Below are 21,502 nucleotides of genomic sequence, written 5' to 3'. Positions count from 1 at the left end.
CAGGTCAAAAGTACCCGAAACCGCCGAGCTTGTATGAAGAGAGTTATGAATGTGGACGAAGCGAAAGAAGTATGCAGAGATCGTGGCAAGTGGAAAGAGGTAGTCTCTGCCTACCCCTCCGGGAAAGAGGCGTGATTTTATGTATGTATGTATGTAGAAATTTCAATACTGAACATATACCTAAACATAATAATTTGATCATAACGAACAAGAACTGTAATTTCCTATTAATTAGCAATTTAACGTAATTGCTGAAATGAGAATGTCGTCGTCATTATTATCAGACTATTATTCCTATCGCCCCTTGTCTTCTCTTAATTAGATTGTATTTAATTAATGAGAATTTCCATTTCGTATTATACTCTTAGTTATATTTCTTTTTTGTTAATTGAGAAATTATGCAAGAAGAAAAAAATTGTAAAGAAGCTTTAGAATTTCCTCAATTTACAAACATATAGTCTCGTCTATATCACTTGTGGGGTAGACGGAGCCAACAGTCTTTGACAGAATGATAGGCCACGTTCAGCTGTTTGGTTTAATGATAGAATTGAGATTCATATAGTGACAGGTTAGCTAGCACTTCGCCCAAAAGATGAATCTTAAGATTTTTTTTTTATTATTTAATAACATGTATATGGATATTGAGCAAATTAGTTATTAGTATTCTTGTCACAAATTACTACAAGCCCATTGTTAAGAGGAACAATAGATACATGTTTTCACGTTTGTCTGGAATAAACAAGTTATTATACTCGAGACTACTTGTGTCGTAGGTTTAGCTCTTACCTACATTTACTATCAGTCTGATTAAGGGAAAAGGCCAGATTGTAATGAAATGAGAGGAAGAGCGATCAAAATGCTGTTTTGAACATATTAAACATAATTAAGACGGTGCCGTGTGGTTCCCGGCACCAATGATAAAAAGAATAGGACCTCTCCATCTCTTTACCATGGATGTCGTAAAAGACGACTAAGGGATAGGCTTACAAACTTAGGATTCTTCTTTAGGCGGTGGGCTAGCAACCTGTCACTATTTGAATCTCAATTCTATCATTAAGCCAAATAGCTGAACGTGGCCATTCAGTCTTTTCAAGACTGTTGGCTCTGTCTACCCCGCAAGGGATATAGACGTGACTATTTGTATGTATATTATGTATAATTAAGACTGTATTACATAGAAGCACATAAGCACAAGGAACTTCACAAAAAATATTAAATCCAATGTGCATCGTTGACAGCTGTGACAATTGTTTAAGTTCTGAAATTGCCTGAAGCATATTACTTACTATCTCTACTTCAATGCAAATTAAGTATCCTTGGAGTGGTTTCTGTAAGTTCAAATATATTATTGTCCATTCGCTATATTATATCGCTCAATTTTTTTATAATTTAATTCTTAAAAAGAAAATCCGTCAAAAAGATTCTTCTCATGTAGCTAGTAGGTGAGAATTATGAAGAAATTGTATTATTATATAATTTAATAAGCTAAATAAGGCATTCAACACATGTTCACAACCATATGGAAGGGGGAAGTTATGATTTTTTTGCTTTTATTAAAATCCTTTTTCCAGCATATGCTGACATCTTGCTTTATTTTAATGGTTAATGCTCTTAATATATAAGAACAACTTAATCAAGCTCAATTGTGATATGAAACACAAATAGTATTGTGCATGCCAACTCTATATTGAACTTAACAGAAGCAAGCAAAGGAAGTCTTTGAGTACAACAAACCTCTGCGATAATATCTTACACTGTCTTGTTCTAGTCACACAATAGCGGTCAACGCACCTAGTGAACTTAGGGCACGTTAGACTGTCATGCCATGCGCAAAATGTCAACTACGCAAAACGACAACTCGTAAATTGTGGTAATATTTATTTTTCTCGTTATCATTTTCTTTATTTTTTACCGCATTCAAAAAAAATTGGTGCTTGTCAGTATTAACTATGCGTGTTATATAACATTTTTTTATAAAGGAATGGATGTTTATCTATATAAGTATTTATTATAAAATATATATCTACTATATTGTTGAGTTAGTATCTCGTAACACAAGTCTCAAACTTACTTCGAGGCTAGCTCAATCAGTGCAATTTGTCCCGTATTTTTATTTATTTACTAGCTTTTGCCCGCGGCTTCGCCTACGTTAATTTCGCTTCCATAAAAAGATTGCTTAGATTAAGAGCCTTGCATTGACATAAACTAATATTATGCAAAAAAATAGATGTGCCTACGTGAGTGCGTGTTTGAGTATGCTATTCAATCATGCAAATTCAACTGGATAGATTTTGATGAAACTTACGTACACGGGAAGAATAATGCCTGGAATAGAACATAATTTATTTTTCCTACAAAAGCTTTTTCCTACAAAAGCAAAGTCCCGGGGGCGCAGCTGTTAAAAAACGAATAAATTCTAAAGACAAAAAAAGGTAAGTATAATAATGGAAGTAAGTACTGGCGAAACTAAAATTACTTAATTAAAACTTAATTAATTAAAAATTTTGCCGGCGGCTACAATCGTGTTATTTCTTAAATTCTCATGAGGCGCCATCTCGTATCGGGTGGTCAAAAAATAAATACCTAAACCACGGGAACTAAATCAATAAACAAAGCATAATGAATTAAATCAATAAAATGCTATTTTTTTAATCATTATCATCATTTTTCATTATAATAAACATAAGAATTAATTATTTATGGTGCCGTGTGGTTCCCGGCACCAACACAAAAAAGAATAGGACCACTCCAGCTCTTTTCCATGGATGACGTAAAAAGGCGACTAAGGGATAGGCTTACAAACTTGGGATTCTTTTTTAGGCGTTGGGTTAGCAACCTGTCACTATTTGAATCTCAATTCTATCATTAAGCCAAATAGCTGAACGTGGCCATTCAGCCTTTTTAAGACTGTTGGCTCTGTCTACCCCGCAAGGGATATAGACGTGACCATATGTATGTATGTATGTATAATTATTTATAGCTTTTTATATCGATTCAAATCAAAAATGACGAAGTTCCATACAAACTTGCACCCCCTATTTCATCCCCTTGGGATAGAATTTCAGGATAAAAAGTAGCCTATATTCTAATCCAGGTTACTAACTATATCTGTGCCGAATTTCGTTCAGATCCGTTCGGTAGATTTTGCGTGATGCGCGTACAAACATACAGACAGACAGACGGACAGACAGACAGACAAAAATTCTAAAAAAAATTGTTTTGGCTTCTATTGACCCTAAAAAGACCCCTTATAATTTTTTTTCTTAAATATCTTCAATGTACAGACAAAGTTGAGTTACAGTTTTATTATATGTATGGATTTACTAATTTATGTACACAGAAAACATTGAGACTGATAAACACAAGAAACAAAATTACAAAGGTTCTGCATACATACATACATACATAAAATCACGCCTCTTTCCCGGAGGGGTAGGCAGAGACTACCTCTTTCCACTTGCCACGATCTCTGCATACTTCTTTCGCTTCGTCCACATTCATAACTCTCTTCATACAAGCTCGGCGGTTTCGGGTACTTTTGACCTGACCCTTTACCAGGACGTCCTTAATTTGATCAAGATACGTTCGTCTAGGACTTCCCACTCCGACCTTTCCCTCCACACTCTCCTTGTATATCTGCTTAGTCAACCTGCTTTCATTCATCCTCTCCACATGACCGAACCATCTTAACATACCCTTTTCTATTCCTGTAACTACATCTTCTTTCACATCACAACATTCCCTTATCACGCTGTTCCTTATCCTGTCACTCAATTTCACACCCATCATACTCCTTAACGCTCTCATTTCCACTGCATTTATTCTGCTTTCATGCTTCTTTTGCCATACCCAACTTTCACTCCCATACATTAATGTCGGGACCAACACGCCCCTGTGCACAGCCAGTCGAGCCTTTTTGGATAGTTTCTGACTGCTCATAAAGGCATGCAAAGCTCCATTCACCATGTTCCCCGCGTTCACTCTCCTTTCAATATCACTATCATACTTGCCATCTGATGTAAACTTTGATCCTAGATATACAAACTCTTTCACTTGCTCCACTTTTTCTCCTCCAATCAAAATATTACATGCTGTCATTTCTTTCTCCATTTCAAAAACCAGTGTTTTAGTTTTACTTACGTTCACTTTCATTCCTTTCTCTTTTAAAGCTTCATGCATACAGTTTACCATCTCCTGTAACTCCTCCGCTGATGACGCCAGTATAACCTGATCGTCGGCATAGAGCAGACATTTGACGAGTAACTCATTCATTCATTCATTCAAGGTTCTGCTTATTTCGTATATAATTATTATTTATTTATGTAGAGTATACATGTTGACATTTTGCGAAATGTCCGTAACGTTGTTCAAATCTAATGTATACAACACCTCGCTTGGCTCCCCGCTACGGATTTACGTGCCAGTCATCGTCGTAGGGAAGATCTTGAATTTCACTCTCGATTTACCCTTACTATAGAATCTAGTTGTTAAAAACAATAACAGCTTTTTTTTTTGGGCAAATTTGAATAATCTACTTACTATTTCAATCTCAATTCTGTATATCTATAAATAGTATATATAGCGATTAAGTATTAATAGGGCAACTGAACGTGGACTTTTTGAGACTATTGGCTCTGTCTACCCTGCTTTCCCATGTGTATTTATTATGAACCGGCAGTCTTGAATGAAGAGCAAAGCGAAAAATATATTATAACTAGAAGACGCCCGAGACTCCGCCCGCGTAAAAAATTAAAAATCACTATAATTCCCGTTCCCGCAGGAATTTAGAGAAATCGTCTCTTAGTGCGCCCATTTTTGTTTTTGAAGGGTAATTCCTTTAAACCTGGACTGCCTCCCGGATCTTCACCCGGGAAAACGTGGGACTCCTTGCATCTAGTGTGCCAGCCTACCCACTAAAACCCCTCCTGTGCGCCCTTCTCGCCATTTTGAGGACATCACGGGATCGCATAGCATTTCACCACCCATTTTCATTTAGTTCACTCCCTAGACCACATAAAGAACCTGCACGTCAAATTTCAAGTCTCTAGACCCAGCGGTTTGGGCCGTGTGTTGATATGTCTGTCAGTCACTTTCTTATTTTTATTTTATTTATTTATTTATGTACACAAAATTATATACAGGAGCATTTATTACAATAAATCTAGTACAAAGGTGCTACTTATTGCGAAAGAAATCTCTTCCGGTAGACCCATGAGAGGAAAGATGAATTTTAGAGCGGTATGGCGTTTTATGTATGCGGTATGGTATTTTTTATATTTAAACTAGCTGTCCCGGCAAACGTTGTTTTGCCACATAAATAATTTTTAAGTAATTTCTAGAAAAAATAAATTCACTAAGGGATATGAAAAATAGATGTTAGCCGATTCTCAGACCTACTGAATATGCATGCAAAATTTGGTTAAAATCGGTAAAGTCGTTTCGAAAGAGTACGGAGACAAACATCGTGACACGAGAATTTTATATATAAGATTAATATTCAGGGATCATGATGGTCATCAGGGAAAAGTGGAATTATGCAGTCTCTACCTACTCCTCCGGGAAAAAGACGTGATTTTACGTATGTATACTCACTCATTTATTTATCAAAACATATTGAATTATTTGTTCATACAAATAATTCATTATTATTTTATCACGGGAAATTTTCACGGGAACAAAACCCGATACAATTGTTAGTTTACAACACCATGGTATTTTGTTGGTCTGTCATTGTCACGGCTCACCAAACAGACCCAAAACTTTGCAGACACCACGCGCCCTTCACAAACCTTTATAATCTCACTAACTATATTATGTAAATGATAATAATAAATTATATATAAATTATAAATATAAATTTATTTCATTTACTTATTTATTTCACGATTTATCTAAACAGTTTACATAATTTAACAGATATTATATAGGTTTTTTTTCATACTTATAGAAAATTACTCTATCTTCATAAAGGGCAGGCGGTAACCGCTTATTTTTATGTGCCTTTTTATGCATGTTGCTCCAGTCTTGATCTGCTTTTTTATTCCTCTCTCCTCAGAATCACTACATAGTATAAAACAAAGTCGCTATTTTAGTCTGTTTGTCTTTATGCTTAAATCTTTAAAATTACGCAACGGATTTTGATACGGTTTTTTGTAACAGGTAGAGCGATTCAAGAGGAAGGTTTTTATGTATAATAACATTTATAATTTTGCACCCGTGCGAAGCCGGGGCGGGTCGCTAGTAAAAAATAAAACATAGTTTATACATTATTGTTCCCCGTGTGGTTCCCGGTACTTTAAAGAGAATCACTCCTTATCTTTGCCATGGATGTCGTGAAAGGCAACTAAGGGAAAGGTTAATAAACTTGGGATTTTTCTTGTAGGCGAAGGGCTAGTAACCTGTCACTATTTGAATCTGAATTCCGTCATTTAGCCATACAGCTGAACGTAGCCTTTCAGTCTTTTCAAGGTTTTTGGTTCTGTCGATCCCGCAAAGACGTGAGTATTTGTATGTATGAATATAGTTTGTACATTATAGAAATTCACAAACAAAAATGTCTTAGATCCATCGATAAGCGTGTACAAACAAATAAAGATCTTTTGTTTCCAAAATTTTGTCCTGTTACTATTTGCTTAATCGACACAATGTTTAACTTTTAAACACACACACACACACACACATTTCCTGCTGTTTTATTACCTTTATTGAAACAAAGTGAGTTCCGCTAGTACCGCCACAGTGTACTGTACACACAGATCCGCCAGTCATCACCCTCCGTGGACACTGCACTGTGACGGATCACATAGATTAATCTACATACCACAGAGTAAGCGTTTACTGGATATGAATCTCAATTCTATCATTAAGCCAAACTGCTGAACGTGGACTGATAGGCCACGTTCAACTGTTAATGATAGAATTGAGATTCATATAGAGTCAGGTTGTTAGCCCGTCACCTAAAAGAAGAATCTCAAGTTTCATAAACTTGAGATTCTTCTTTTAGGTTATCCCTTAGTCTCCTTTTACGACGTCCATGGAAAAAAGGTGGATGGTCCTATTATTTTTCTATTGGTGCCAGAAATCACGCAGCATTTATACTCCATAAGTGATAATAATAATTTAATGACAATGTGTGTTGTTTAAATGTAAGCTTAAATTCACATACGGTATCTAGTTAGTTCTATGTCTGTGCCGAATAGCATACCGTTGTGAGGGTTGTATTGAGTTAATTTTACTGTTTTCACGCTCGAAATACTCCTTTGATTAATTATTCTCGAAAATAATTATTTGTGGTACCCTCTTGTACTGATTTTAACGGGGATAAGACGATATATCGTTAATCATAAAGTAAATGAATAACACTTTAATATTACAATAGTTAGGATTTTTCTTAGAAAAGTAATAATATACTAGAGGGTGTTATCGCATTAAGGGACATGGTTCTCTTACAGAGATAGCTTTTTAGTGTAAAATCGGATTTTGGTCACACGGGCTCCTCTCGAGAAAACTGAAGACTTAACCAAGACTACAGCTAGGAGGAAGAAGTAATTACAGGAAAGTTCCGTCCAAAATTATTTTTATTTATTCATTTAAATAAATTATGCCGATAATACCTTGTATTTTGCCATATCTACCTACTGACAAATAACAAGCCACTGAAAACGACTGAAAAGTGTGTATGTTTTAAATTTTGATGTGAAATCGCATTTCGAGTATGAAAAGTAAAAATTTCAACTTGTAACGGTCGGTAACTATGTAACTATCAAATTCCATTTTTTCTTGAACCCTCAAATACTGAATCGCACGCATCGCTTTATCTATTCATGTGATACTTATCTTTACAGACAGAACGATAGTTGAAATGAAATTTGTCGTGACGAAACTCAGTAAAGGCGTAACCTTTGACATTGATGGGACTAGACCATGTGCAGCATAAATGCGAATGATGTTAACGCTCATATATAGTACTTAGCGAACCGTGGGGTTGCCGGCATCAATTAAAAAAAACACTAGGACCACTCCATCTCGTTCCCAAAGATCGTCGTCGTAGAAGTCGTAAAAGTTAACTAACTTGGAATTCTTCTTTTAGGCGATGGGCTAACAAATAATCACTTTTTTTTGTCAATTTGAATCTCAATTCTATCAGTGAACCAAGCAGCTGTGAACGTGGCCTATCAGTTTTTTCAAGACTGTTGGCTCTGTATACCCTGCAAAGAATATAGACGTGATTACATGTATTTATGAATGTATACTAAGCATAGGTAGTACCTAAGCATTTTTTTTTTTCAAAGATGTAAGAATAGAAAGAGTATGTGACAATGGTATTTTGTTTAAGTTATTAATTCAAATGCAGTCAAATCAATCAAAGTAATGGCTAATAAACTTGGTATACTCTATGGCCGAAGGGCTTACAAACTGCCTTTTAGTCTTTTCATGACTGTCTGCTTCGTATACCCGATAGAGATAAAGACGTGATAAAAATTATGAATATACTTATGCAATTTAAGTCCTTCCTTTGACCGAAAAGGAATTCTATCATCAATAACGTAAAAAAAATCGCATCGCGTGTAAAATTTGTCAAGTATGGCTAGTAGTATCTATCTATATCTATGTCTGTGGGAGTTACGATAAGAAATCACAAAGTTTCAGTTAGTGAATGTTATTTATGCAGTTGTTTGTGATATAACATGCAAATGAGTTTGGGGTTGATGTAGGATTGAAATGTAATTTTGAATTTTTATAACGACGGATATACCTCTATATTGGTAGCCTTCGAGAATAATTGACTTTCGATTTGTTTCTGATATTTTTTTTTAATTTTAAATTAATAACCTATTTAAGAATATTTATTATTCATACTTTAAATTAAGTAAGTCTTATATTATACTGTTTACAAATAGTTAAAGGTCTTAAAATTGTAGCGCAGGTGCCACATCACCAATTCTAAAAAATCACAAACCTAAAATTAACATTTCGTAGACACGCAACAAAGGAACGCCCTTGCATTTTTTCAAGCAAATGATACTTCAACTGTTAAAATTTATGAGTTTCTTCGACCCCAGCCGTATCGATTCCACACAAAAGCTAAAAAGACAAAAGTCAATTATGTAAAACGCGAAACGAATGCGGGACATTGCTTATGCTAAATGCGCAAATTAATCTTGCGTTCTCGTCGACAATATAAAATAGTAAAGTACAGAATTGACACTGCTCTTTGTGTGGTATTTGTTGGCAGGACAATGGAGAATTACAGCCGAAGTAATCAATTTTAATAAAATCAAGCCGTCAAATTTTGTTACATCCATATAACGTCTATATCCCTTGCGGGGTAGGCAAAGCCAACAGTCTCAGCAATTTGCCTTTAAGATAGAATTGAGATTCAAATAGTGACAGATTGCTAGCCCATCGCCTGTCACTATTTGAATTTTAATTCTGTCTTAAAGCCAAATAGCTGAGCGTGGCCTATCAGTCTTTTCAAGACTCTGTCTACCCCGCACGGGATGTGGACGTAATTATATGTATGTATGCAACGGCCTCTGTGGCGCAGCGGTCGTACGCACTGTCTGTGACATCGGAGGTCCCGGGTTCGAATCCCGGTCAGGGCATGAGGAGGAACGAACTTTTTTTGATTGACCTGGGTCTTGAATGTTTATCTATAAAAGTATTTATTATAAAATATAGTATCGTTGAGTTAGTATCTCGTAACACAAGTCTCGAACTTACTTCGAGGCTAAATCGATATGTGTAGGTAATTTATCAAAAAAAAAATTATATTTCTATAACAGTCGCACTTCTGTACTTTTTGTATTTACTACCGGTCCGGACGAATCGTACGTGAGGAAAAATCCGGATCGGCGGAAATTCCAATTATTCGACGGCGATGCTGAAATTTTCGCGCCGATACGGCTCGATTTCAATCGTCTCGATGGAAGTTAACGAAAATATTTACCTTCTGTGATTTTTCTTCGTCTTATGCATAAAGTCACCGAAATTCTGTCATTAGTGAGAGTTTAAAAAGAAATATGCGGAAATCGCGGTGATTGGAAAAATATGTTTAAAAATGTGTGTGTGTGTGTGTGTTTGGAGAAAGATGTTAAAAAATGTGTTAATATTTCACACTAACATTTTAGCTTTAAAGGTTATCGACTAAAATTAATATTCCATTTTAATTTTAAATATCAAATACCAACTGACGCAATCATAAAACATTCAACTAATACCGAGGGTAGGTTCAAAATTGGAATTCAGAAGGGGGATTAAAAATCAGGAGTGTCCAAATAGTGTCGAGTAGTGTTGCCGAACTATCGATAGTTTGAGTATCGATAGTTACTATAGCTGATCCCCAGAAATCCGCAGATATATATTTTACTCAGATGGAGTATAATAACGATATTACAATCAATACCGATATCGATAGTATCAATATCTTCTGAGGCATTAGCCGTACTATTTTTAACGTTAGCGGGTACAACTTTAACCGTTATGTGCCCAACAATGGCGGGTAAAATACAAAACAACAACTAAATCATATAACATTAAATATAATTAAAAAAAAAATAAAGAAAATGCAATAAGGAACTTGTCTTGAAATTTCATTATTTTTTTTAAGTGATAAACAGATCGATCGGGACAAAGCCTTTTTTTTACAGAACGTTATTGGTGGGTTGTATTGCCCTTTAACCAATAGCTATATTACCTATATATATAAACATACAACAGCTTCATCAAACACTTGCTTAAACTTCAGGATCGTCAGATTATCGATAGTGACAACACTAGTGGCGAGGGTTTGCTATTAATCTTCTGAGAGTTGTCCGGTGTCCGGCCGAGCCGGGACAGTCCCGGACACGCCGTAAATCTTGTACACCCGTGTCGCACTCGCTACGCATACGAAAAAGATGGAAAAAGTCCATGAGAAATTGTATCGGCGGTTATACTGCTGACACTGGCCACTTATACATGAAATACTTTGAAATAATAAATCATTGATGTGGGAAATTGGTATGCCACGTATGTATGTCTATGTCGCGTATGACGATTTTTATGGTATTAGCCAAAGTAAATTTTCTTGTTTTACGTTTAACACAGTGCCGTGTGGTTATTGGCACCGATAAAAAAAGAATAAGATCACTCTTTTTTCCCCATGGATGTCGTAAAAGGCGACTAAGGAATAGGCTTATAAACATGGGATTCTTCTTTTAGGCGATGGACTGGCAACCATTTGAATACCAATTCTATCATCAAGCCAAATAGCTGAACGTGGCCTATCAGTCTTTTCAAGACTGTTGGCTCTGTCCACCCCGCAAGGAATATAGACGTGACTATATGTATGTATGTAACTAAAAAGAATAAAAAGACTTGATATTGAGGATCTTGCTTGAAATTAAGGTTCTATGAATTGAGATTCTAATAGTGACAGGTTGCTCGCCCATCGCCTAAAAGAACCCCAAGTTTGTCAGCCTATCCCTTAGTCGCCTTTTATGGCATCCATGGGAAAGAGATGGAGTGGTCCTATTATTTTTTGTATTGGTGCCGGGAACCACACGACACTTTAGTTTTATACACAAATTACGGGTCTCCTGGAAGAGATAAGGTCGCCTTTTGCTGTTATGTTTTTTTAATACATGATTGTCAATTTGCTGTAATTTATTGAGGTGCAATACAGTTAAATTGTGATGTATTGTACGTACCCCTTATTGAATAAACTAATAGTCTCAGTCTGACTCGAAGCCTGTATGAAAAAATGTTACCATTAGTGTTCATAGCCTTTATAAATAAACAAATGAATATATACGGGACAAATTACACTGATTGAGTTAGCTTCGAAGTAAGTTCGAAACTTGTATAACGAGATACCAACTCAACGATACTATATTTTATAATAAACACTTATATATATATAAACATCCAAGACCCTGGCCAATCGGAGAAACTTCGTTTCTCATCATGTCCATGTCGAACCCGGGACCCCCGGTGTCACAGACAAGAACACTACCGCTGCGCCACAGAAGTCGTCAGAGCCTTTACACATGGACAAGCCCTTATGCACTACCTGAGTGCATAGTATTACTCCATTTATTCACACAATGTGGACTACACAGATTGATGGTGATTGGTTACAACCGCTACCAATGGTTGAAAGGTGAGTAATGTTCAAAAGGACTGCCTCATTGGCATTGGCATTTTGGAATACCGTTACTAACAACGTTATATATATTCATATTTTTTAATGTAAACAGTGTGCATTCGTCCAAGATTTCGATTTAAGAGATCTATATTTGTAAATTGACGTGCGGTGAAAATGCTGCAGTGTTATTTGTTCCGCCGCTTTTGCGCCGTGCCGTATAGAGTATAGAAACACATGCGCTTACGAAGCGGTAGTAGTTGTAATTAGATTTAAGTGATGTGACGTCAATAAGTGATACCTTGTATCCAATATTGAAAGTAAATCTATTCTATATTAATCATGATTTTATCCCTAACGGAGTAGATAAAGGCCATATTCAGCCAAAATCTGCGCGCGAAAATCTGACGTTGTTTGCATTCAGGTATAGGTAAGTTAATGTTATTATATAGGTACCTAATTGTATAGAATGCAATTTGCACGTATTTAGGTATGTCTACAATTAAATCCCGACGTAAACGTTTAACGATTAATCCAGTTTTGTTTAAGATGAAAACGTTACTGGCGTTTTAATGCCGATAAACTTTAAAGAGCCGTTTAACGTAGAAGAACTAATTAGTTTCGCAGCGGCTGATATGAGGAAATGTTCACATTGTGTAAGTTTTCAGCGATTACATTTGTCCAGAAAGAAATTCAAACGGAGTCGTAAAAAAAATTCATTCATGATGATAAAAACATAAAAATAACATTTTTTCTTAAATATTTTAGGTATGTAACAATTAATTCCACGTTTAAAATAAAATGCAAAAATTAAATATACACCGAAATATTATAACTATAAGCCTTTTCACATGACTCCGATTTTGTAAAGGTTTTAATTATAACTCTACCAATGTAAGTTACTTTTATCCATACGTCCTTAATTGCTAAAAGCTAATGTATCTAATAAACAGACACAATTTTCTTGAATCAACAAGTATCAGTTTATAATTAACTATGTACATTAATGCCGTGTGGTTCCCGGCACTAATACAAAAAATAATGGGGCCACTCCATCTCTTTCCCATTGATGTCGTAAAAGGTTACTAAGGGATAGGCTTACAAACTTGGGATTCTTTTTTAGGCGATGGGCTAGCAACCTGTCACTATTTGAATCTCAATTCTATCATTACTCCAAAAAGCTGAAAGTGGCCATTCAGTCATTTCAAGACTGTTGGCTCTGTCTACCCCGCAAGGGATATAGAACCTATGTATGTACTTTTCGGGCTCCGTATAATTATTTAAATTAAAAAAATAAAGAAAAGTGGCATAATTAAACCAAAATAATTGATTGAAATTAATGAATGCATGAAAATAATATACAATTAAACTTAACATTTAAGCCTATTTAAGGTTCGTGAAACCGTGTCGTGTGGTTTCCGCCATTTTTTGAATTGATCTAATTCGAATCTTTCCCATGGATGTCGTAAAAGACATCAAAGGGATAAACTTGACATTCTTTTTAGTAGGCGATGGGCTAGCAAGCCTGTCACTATTTGAATCTGAAGTCTGAAAATCTTAATCAATTCCATTAAAAACAAGTAAAGCTAAACGTGGCCGTTCAGTCTTTTCAAGACTTTTGGCTTTGTCTACCCCGCAAGGAGTATAGACGTGAATATATGTAAACGATAACGAAAACAGATTATTTGATCCCCCATTTTAGAAGAAAAATACGAGTATCCCACGAAATACCAATTTTGTTAGTGAAATCCTTTCAAATATTTTCAAACAGTAAGCGGCTTTTCTTTATCCAAAACACAGACAAAATTTGCATTTTCTACGCCCTTGGAAAGTTCATTCACCTTTTTGGCTTCAAATGGTGAAGTTTGTGCACCAGTAATATAATTCTCATGTAGGTAAGTTTTCCATCTATATTTTAAATACAGAGACGGATTAAGGTTTGTTTTAAAAATAATTTGCTTTTACAGCCATTTCTGGTATACTTTTTGAAAATAAGTTGCTGTATTTACATTATGGCTTGCTTTTCACACGATGGAACTATTTTTCAGAATAAAAAAAGTCATGAGCTTTTGGCCTACTTGCAGTCAACCGTCACCGAATAAAAAATTATACATATATATGGTCACGTCTATATCCCTTGCGGGGTAGACAGAGCTAACAATCTTGAAAAGACTGAATGGCCACGTCCAGCTATTTGGCTTAACGATAGAATTGAGATTCAAATAGTGACAGGTTGCAAGCCCATCGCCTAAAAAAAAAACCCAAGTTTGTAAGACTATCCCTTAGTCGCCTTTAACGACATCCATAAGAAAGAGATGGAGTGCTCCTATTCTCCAATAATAAAACATTATCTATGACAAAAAATATGACATAACTTTCTTTCCTAGATTAGGTAACTCTAACTATCACTCTTAAAAATTACAATAATCTATAATTATTTTCACGAAATAAAAAAAAATAGGTACTTTTTCAAATCCTCAGTTCAACCCTGTGCGTTAAAGTTTCATTCACTTAAAAGTAAGTAAAAATAACTACATCTGTCTGGGAGGACGATGCCCCGAAACCCTTTTGGGGACAATAAGCACCTGAAGGGTTACTCGATACCCATCCTCAAGTGAACTGAAAGTCGAAGGAAATTGAACGGTTCTTTAGGGAATACGCACTATTTTTGTTGTCTGTAAAATTCTTTGCTTTTGCCGAGAAAAAGGTGGCTTGGCTTTATAGGTGCACCGGTACTTAAATCTTTAGTCAGAATAATAACTTATTTATGTATAGAGAAGTAATTTGTTATGTGTCGTTTTTTATTTAGCTTTTCACCATGGCTTTACTTCTGTGGTAAAAACGTAAGCAAATTATTTAGCTTGATTGATGATTAAACTTGGAATTCCTCTTTAAGGCGATGGGCTAGCAACCTGTCACTATTTGATATCTCAATTCTATCTCTAAGCCAAATATCTGAGCGTGGTCGTCAGTCTTATTAAGACTGGTGGCTCTGTCTACCCCGCTAGGGATATAGATGTGATCATATGTATGTATGTAAATTATTTAGCGGAATTCGCTTTCCATAATCTATATGCTGAGTAATGAATAAGAAGTCAGTCACTTTCGAATTTCATGTCGGGATACCGACTACTTAATCATTTAAATATAAATATATTTACGTGATATTAACGAACTCCAAGGACGAATTTTTAGAAATTGCCCTTAACAGGAAACTGCATACAGAAACTAATAAAAAAAAAACTACACTAAAACAAACTTTTCCTTCAAATAATTGGTTTGGATAGCTCACTGTTTCAAAAGTGTGTACAACACAGAAATCTGAATACCTAATATAAAATAATAGAAATGCCATATTTTAAAGAAAAAAAAATTAAAAAAAAAGTCACGCAGTTTTGTGCGCTGTAGTAAACTCACAAATAAGACGAAATCGTCATGGTGACTGATGGATTACCCTATGTTCGGACGATATTTTCACATAGAATTAAAACTTTATACCTAGTGACCACGGATCATTGTTTTAAATGAAATTGCAACGCAAAAATTTAAAATTTCTTAATAATGATTGACTTACCACTTCTATTGTCTCATATTATTCCGAATTCTATGGGCACGTAATGGAATATGATAGAACTGAATAGACAGATGTAGTAAAGTTTAATTGAGTTGCACGTTCGCTGAGCCAGCATTTTGTATCGTACAGTTGTTAGCTTACTTTTTGGTAGCATCGTTATTTCTGTAAGCTTTTAACTCCAGCCAGTTGTCTATTGTTTGATACAATTATTATACTATGAGTTCTGTTTTATTTGAATAGTATTTTGACAGTTTATTTTAAAACTGTTCTCTAATATTTAGTTCATTTGTTTTAAACAATATTGTTGTGCCGTGTGGTTTCCGACATTTTAGAATAGAACCACTCAATCTTACCCATGTATGTCGTAAAAGGTGACCAAGGAAATGACTTGGCATTCCTCTAGTAGGCGATGGATTAGCAAACTGTCACTATTTGAATTTCAATTCCATCATAAAGCCATAGAGCTGAACGTGGTATTTCACGACTGCGCTGTCCCCTGGCACAAAACACACAGTTATGAGTAGTCTTATTTATTTCATACACATAAGTATCTAACTTATAAAAACAGAGGGATCCAGCGGAAAGTTTCATCGTCATGGCGTCTCTATTTACCCCTCACAGCTGCGTTTCCCCTTCAATCCTGTCCCCTGGCGAGTGCTCGACAAATACCTGTCATCCATTGTACTCCCTTATAAATTAACGTGGCAATCCAATATACTTCAGTCTGGAAAGTTGAACACTGTTTGACTGAGATATTGAATGTTTATTTTGTATGCGACGGAGAACAATTGTGATAAAGTGTTGCGACTGTTATTTTGTTTTTGTTCTATAAAAAATTATGATCAAACAAGAAATATTTCCTAATTTACTAGGTAATAGAATAGTCTAATATGAACATAACATATAATCACGTCCGTATCCTGCGGGGCAGACAAGAGCCAACATTCATTAAAAAACTGTAAGGCCACTTTCAGCTATTTGGCTTAATGATTGATTAAAGAATATTCTGATATACCTGAGAATCCTCTTTAATGCGATGGGCTAGCAACCCGTCACTATTTGAATCTCAATTCTAGTCTAATATTTATTACTCTCAAATATTTTGATAAGTGGATAACCACATTAAGTGCCTATTCCAGATACATGATATGCGTTTAGAGATCATGCCTCCCCTGGATAATCTTGGTATAAAACCATCGCTGCAAATAATCAATTGTATCACATTATCATTTCAATTTAGTTTATTTAAAAGGCGGTTTGTAAGTACTTATTTTATTTTTATGATATAAACATTGGTTAATTAAGACGAATCGGTTTTTGTGAAACACGGTTTGAATCCCACTGCGAGCATCAATGACTCTTTTCTGAGTTACGTGCGCACGGCTGAATGCGGGGCGGACAGGCAATATTATTTAAAGAAAAGATAAAAAAACATACATACATATAATCACGTCTATATCCCTTGCGGAGTAGACAGAGCCAACAGTCTGGAAATGATTGATATCCACGCTCAGCTGTTTGGCTTGATGAGAGAATTGAGATTCAAATAGGGACAGGTTGCAAGCACGTCGCCTAAAAGAAGAATTCCAAGTTTATAAAACAATCCCTTAGTCGCCTTTTACGATATCCGTGGGAAAGTAGTACTAGTAGCTGTAATCGAAAATTTCAAAAACTATTGGACCGATTTTGATGATATCTTGCACAGAGGCAGACAAAAACAGGCTTCTTTTACTTTAATTTTGTTTTCTTATAACATATGTTTAACTTTTTAATCCATTAAGCATTTACAGAAAGTATTAAAAGCACAACAATTTATTCTGAATGTTTATGTTTTATAAATTAAAGTCACTTAATAAAAAGTCCTAGCAAATAAAAGTGCATCTACCAACATTACTTAATAACACCCTAAGCTCATTACCCTGGCAGGAGATGTCTGCAAACATCCCTCCGGTTCCATTAACTAATTGTTAATTACCTCCCCTGCCTACGCCGATGATGTCTTGATGGAGTTTTTTTGGCTCCGAGCCATTCGAATAATAACCAATTTCTTTAATAAACTTCTATGTTACCGCTTTATTTTTTAAGATATGGTGAGGGGATGGCTTAGTCGAAATGTGATGCGATTTATGTTTGCTTATGCCTAGTTACATAAATCGCATCACATTTCGACATATATATACAATCCTCCTAATGCCTGTGTTTTTATTATTATTAACTTTACATTTTATTTATTTCATTATTTAAGAATTCAAAATAATTCTTAATTTATAATTCAAAACTTTATTCATTATTATGGGACACTTCATATCACTTAATAACTGTCATATATTTTGGTTTCACAATTGTTAACGTCCAATAAAAGACCTTTTGAAGATACGAAAGAACTACCTTGAACTAGCCTGGAGACTGGAAAAAGAATTCTTTATACTTGTATTCTTATATATTCTGCACTCCGACCGACGGCGCGTCGTTTAAAGTATCAAATTCGATTGGTCCCGAAGTGCAAGGTAAATGTTCCTTAGGGCTCGTGCAGAGAGTCATCGACTTCGTACGATCTCGGTCGTTCCCATTACGTGAATTATTAATTTTAACGCTATATATGTTTTATATGCATTCTAAATGAATTCAAAATTATTTTAAAAAAAACTTTGTCATCAGACAATTATTAACGCAGCTGCCAAACAAATAAGGTTCATGACACGAACAAGAAGCTCAGTTGTAACGTCATACTTAAGTAGCGTTTTGTAAGGGGCGTTTTGGACTCGTCCAAATAATGTGTGATTAATATACGAAGATATTAATCTTCGTATATCTCAGGTAGTTTATGGTTTATTGATGCCCTTTTTTGACCAATGCATTAGTTGTTTTGAAATTAAATACCTAAACAAAAATTTGTCATCATGTCTATCATACACGTTTAATCTAGTCGGCACGATCGAAGTCGTACGAAGTCGGCGGCACGCTGCACGAGACCTTAAGGATGAAACTCCATTGCTACTGTTTGCATTCGCCACCTCTGGGGCGTGTCTAGTCGTTGTTGTGGCGGGATTTCTATTTTTTATTTATTGCAGCAAAAGATTTGTATTTCCCTCCCGCCATTGGAAATGAATTGAACTTTCTACGAGTCATTCCAGGAACAGTTTGAATCAATTATGTACACTTTACCGTCGTTAACTTATAGTGTGCATTTTCAGTTGTATTTATGGCTACTAAGAGAATACTCACATTCATCTAATGCAAGTTCTGCGCTGGTTAATTTGTGAAGAAAGAACAGTGTGTTCTAGCTCATTCTTCTCGGTTTGTAAAAGTGAATTACCCTCGAAGGCTTACCCTCGAATCCGATCTTATCTTTATTTAGCTAGAAAATCTATTCGTTGATAAATAACTGTGGGATTAATAATCCCGAGTAAACTGGTACGAGTTTTACTCGATTGAACTAGTCAAGAAAGTAAACGTGAATTTGTATACAGTACAGTACAGCATTAGTGACATCGCATTACCACTAGATGGCGCTGACTAAACCACAAACAAATTCGGTTTTTAAATCTCGCGAAGTATTTTAGTAAAGTACCTATAGTAGAGTATTTTCGACAAAAATATATTACTTACTGTTGTGAAGTAACTCGAGTACTCGTACAGTAAGTCTCAGAAAATATACTTTTAGGCAACGAAAAATCACGAAGAAACAAAAACAAATACTAACCCTTTGTCACTGCACAAACTCCTTGCCCCTGCAGCATTTTATTCGACTACTGTGAGAGTTCTCATCATACATGGAGTGCGCACATAATCGTTGAAGAACAAAACTGCAGATTGAATGCATTTTTTCACTATCATAAATAAATCTGTCGTAAAAGGCGACTAAAAGATAGGATTTTAAACTCGGGTTCTTCTAGGCGATGGGCTAGCAACCTGTCACTATTTAAATCTCAATTCTATCAGTAAGCCAAACAGTCGAACGTGGTCTATCAGTTTTTTCAAGATTGTTGGGTCTGTCTACCCCGCGAATTATATAGACGTGACTATATGTATGAATGTATAAATAAATCTTAACGTTTAGTAATTAGTCTACGAATGTCATAAATAAGAACAGTCTTTTGGACGGAAGATGGTGACAGGTAAGAATGGGTCTATTTTTCATCAGATAGAATTTAAGGGTTTTAACAAATTTAACGAATCGGGATTATATTTACATTTCTGACTAACCTACGTACCGTGTGGTTCCCGGCACCAATACAAAAAAGAATAGGACCACTCCATCTCATTCCCATGGATGACTAAGGGATAAGCTTACAAACTTGGGATTCTTTTTTAGGCGATGGGCTAGCAACCTGTCACTATTTGTATCTCAATTCTATCATTAAGGCAAAAAGCTGAACGTGGGCATTCAGTATTTTCAAGACTGTTGGCTCTGTCTACCCCTCAAGGGATATAGACGTGACCAAATGTATGTATGCATGTATGTACTAACCTACGTTTCTCACCTGGATAATATTATAATGCACGCTCTTTAGAAACAAAACTTATCCCATCCGCTAAGTGAAAAGGTAATCCTCAGTATTTCTTGGGAACACTTTGTTCTGGAGCGGAATATATTGGAAAAGTTAACAACAGTTGCATTTGTATTGTGCTGAAGTTGAGAATCGGCGAAGTTAAATTGGAGATCACTATCGCCTGACGATTCGAATCTAGATCTGACTAGATCTTAAATTGAAACACCTTTTCTTTGCCTAGAAAATGTTTAAGTTTCACAATGGTTATTTGTATAGTAAAAGTTTATTAATATTTTGCTTTATTTTTCTTTGATTGTTATTTGTATTAAATGTTTGCCAGTTGCTTTTTTTCTTGCTAAGATTGTGTAAAAATCAATTAAGGGAGAGGCTTATAAAGTTTTTTTTTTTTGGGCGATGGTCTAGCATTATCTGAATCTGAATCGAAATTCCATCATTAAGTCAGCCCCGGCTCAGCTTTTGAGTCTTTTCGAGACTGGTGGCTCTGTATACCCCGTAAATTGTTGATACTCAAATATTATAACTTTTGACTAGATCATGGTTAAATTTGGATAAACGATAGGATTATGATAATAAAAAGAAGATAATTGTGTTATCAATAACGTGAGATTTGAAACCAAGACTTCTAGGACATAACTTAAACAACTCGACCTTAATTCAAAATGCAAATTTAAATTAAATTTAAGAAGAGCAATTTTAGCAAAGTTAAAAAAAAAATACTTTCAAATACCAAATAATTTTTCAGAAATAAAAACTTTCAAAGCGAGTCTCTTACAGGACCCGCATTATAAGGCTTAAACTCCACAGCTGTGTTGAGTAAAATTAATTTATTTCTATGTCCTCTATGCAGTCAGGGTTGACATAACGGTAAATATTTATAAATTTTGCTCTTCTAAATGAATAATTTACATTTTAACTTTTCAAAAAAAAGAAAAAGTCAAGTTCAAAAAAAAGTCTTTACTCAAAGTAAATGAATAAGAAAGGAAAAAAACTAAAAAGTTTAATTCCGGTACCGGGAATCGAACCCGAGCCTCCTGGGTGAGAGCCAGGTATCCTAGCCACTAGACCATACCGGAGATGTGAGATGTTGTGAAATTTCGGTATAGAAATAACAAGCACATTGTCAACCGCTGGCTAAATTTAAAAATAGACGATTTTCAAATTACGTACTTTTTCTATAAAAATATTTAAGAACTTATGTAGGAATTGCATTTTATTATTATTCAAATGTAATGAACATAGATTTTGAATAATTCTTTATATGCTCCTATTACTACTTTGACATGGTTTCAT

At 35.1% G+C, this 21,502-nt stretch overlaps 1 non-coding gene across 1 annotated transcript; it reads right to left on the bottom strand.

The window, feature by feature from the left end:
• Positions 1-21,213: 21,213 nt before the first annotated feature.
• Trnae-cuc (transfer RNA glutamic acid (anticodon CUC)) lies at positions 21,214-21,285 on the bottom strand. The gene has a single exon. It is a non-coding gene; the product is annotated as a tRNA-Glu (tRNA).
• Positions 21,286-21,502: the final 217 nt, after the last annotated feature.

The sequence above is a fragment of the Amyelois transitella genome, chromosome 8 (assembly GCF_032362555.1).
Source record: "Amyelois transitella isolate CPQ chromosome 8, ilAmyTran1.1, whole genome shotgun sequence".
Classification (NCBI taxonomy): Eukaryota; Metazoa; Arthropoda; class Insecta; order Lepidoptera; family Pyralidae; genus Amyelois; species Amyelois transitella.
The sequence above is the reverse complement of the archived record's forward strand: the minus strand, read 5'-3'. Positions and strand labels throughout refer to the sequence as shown.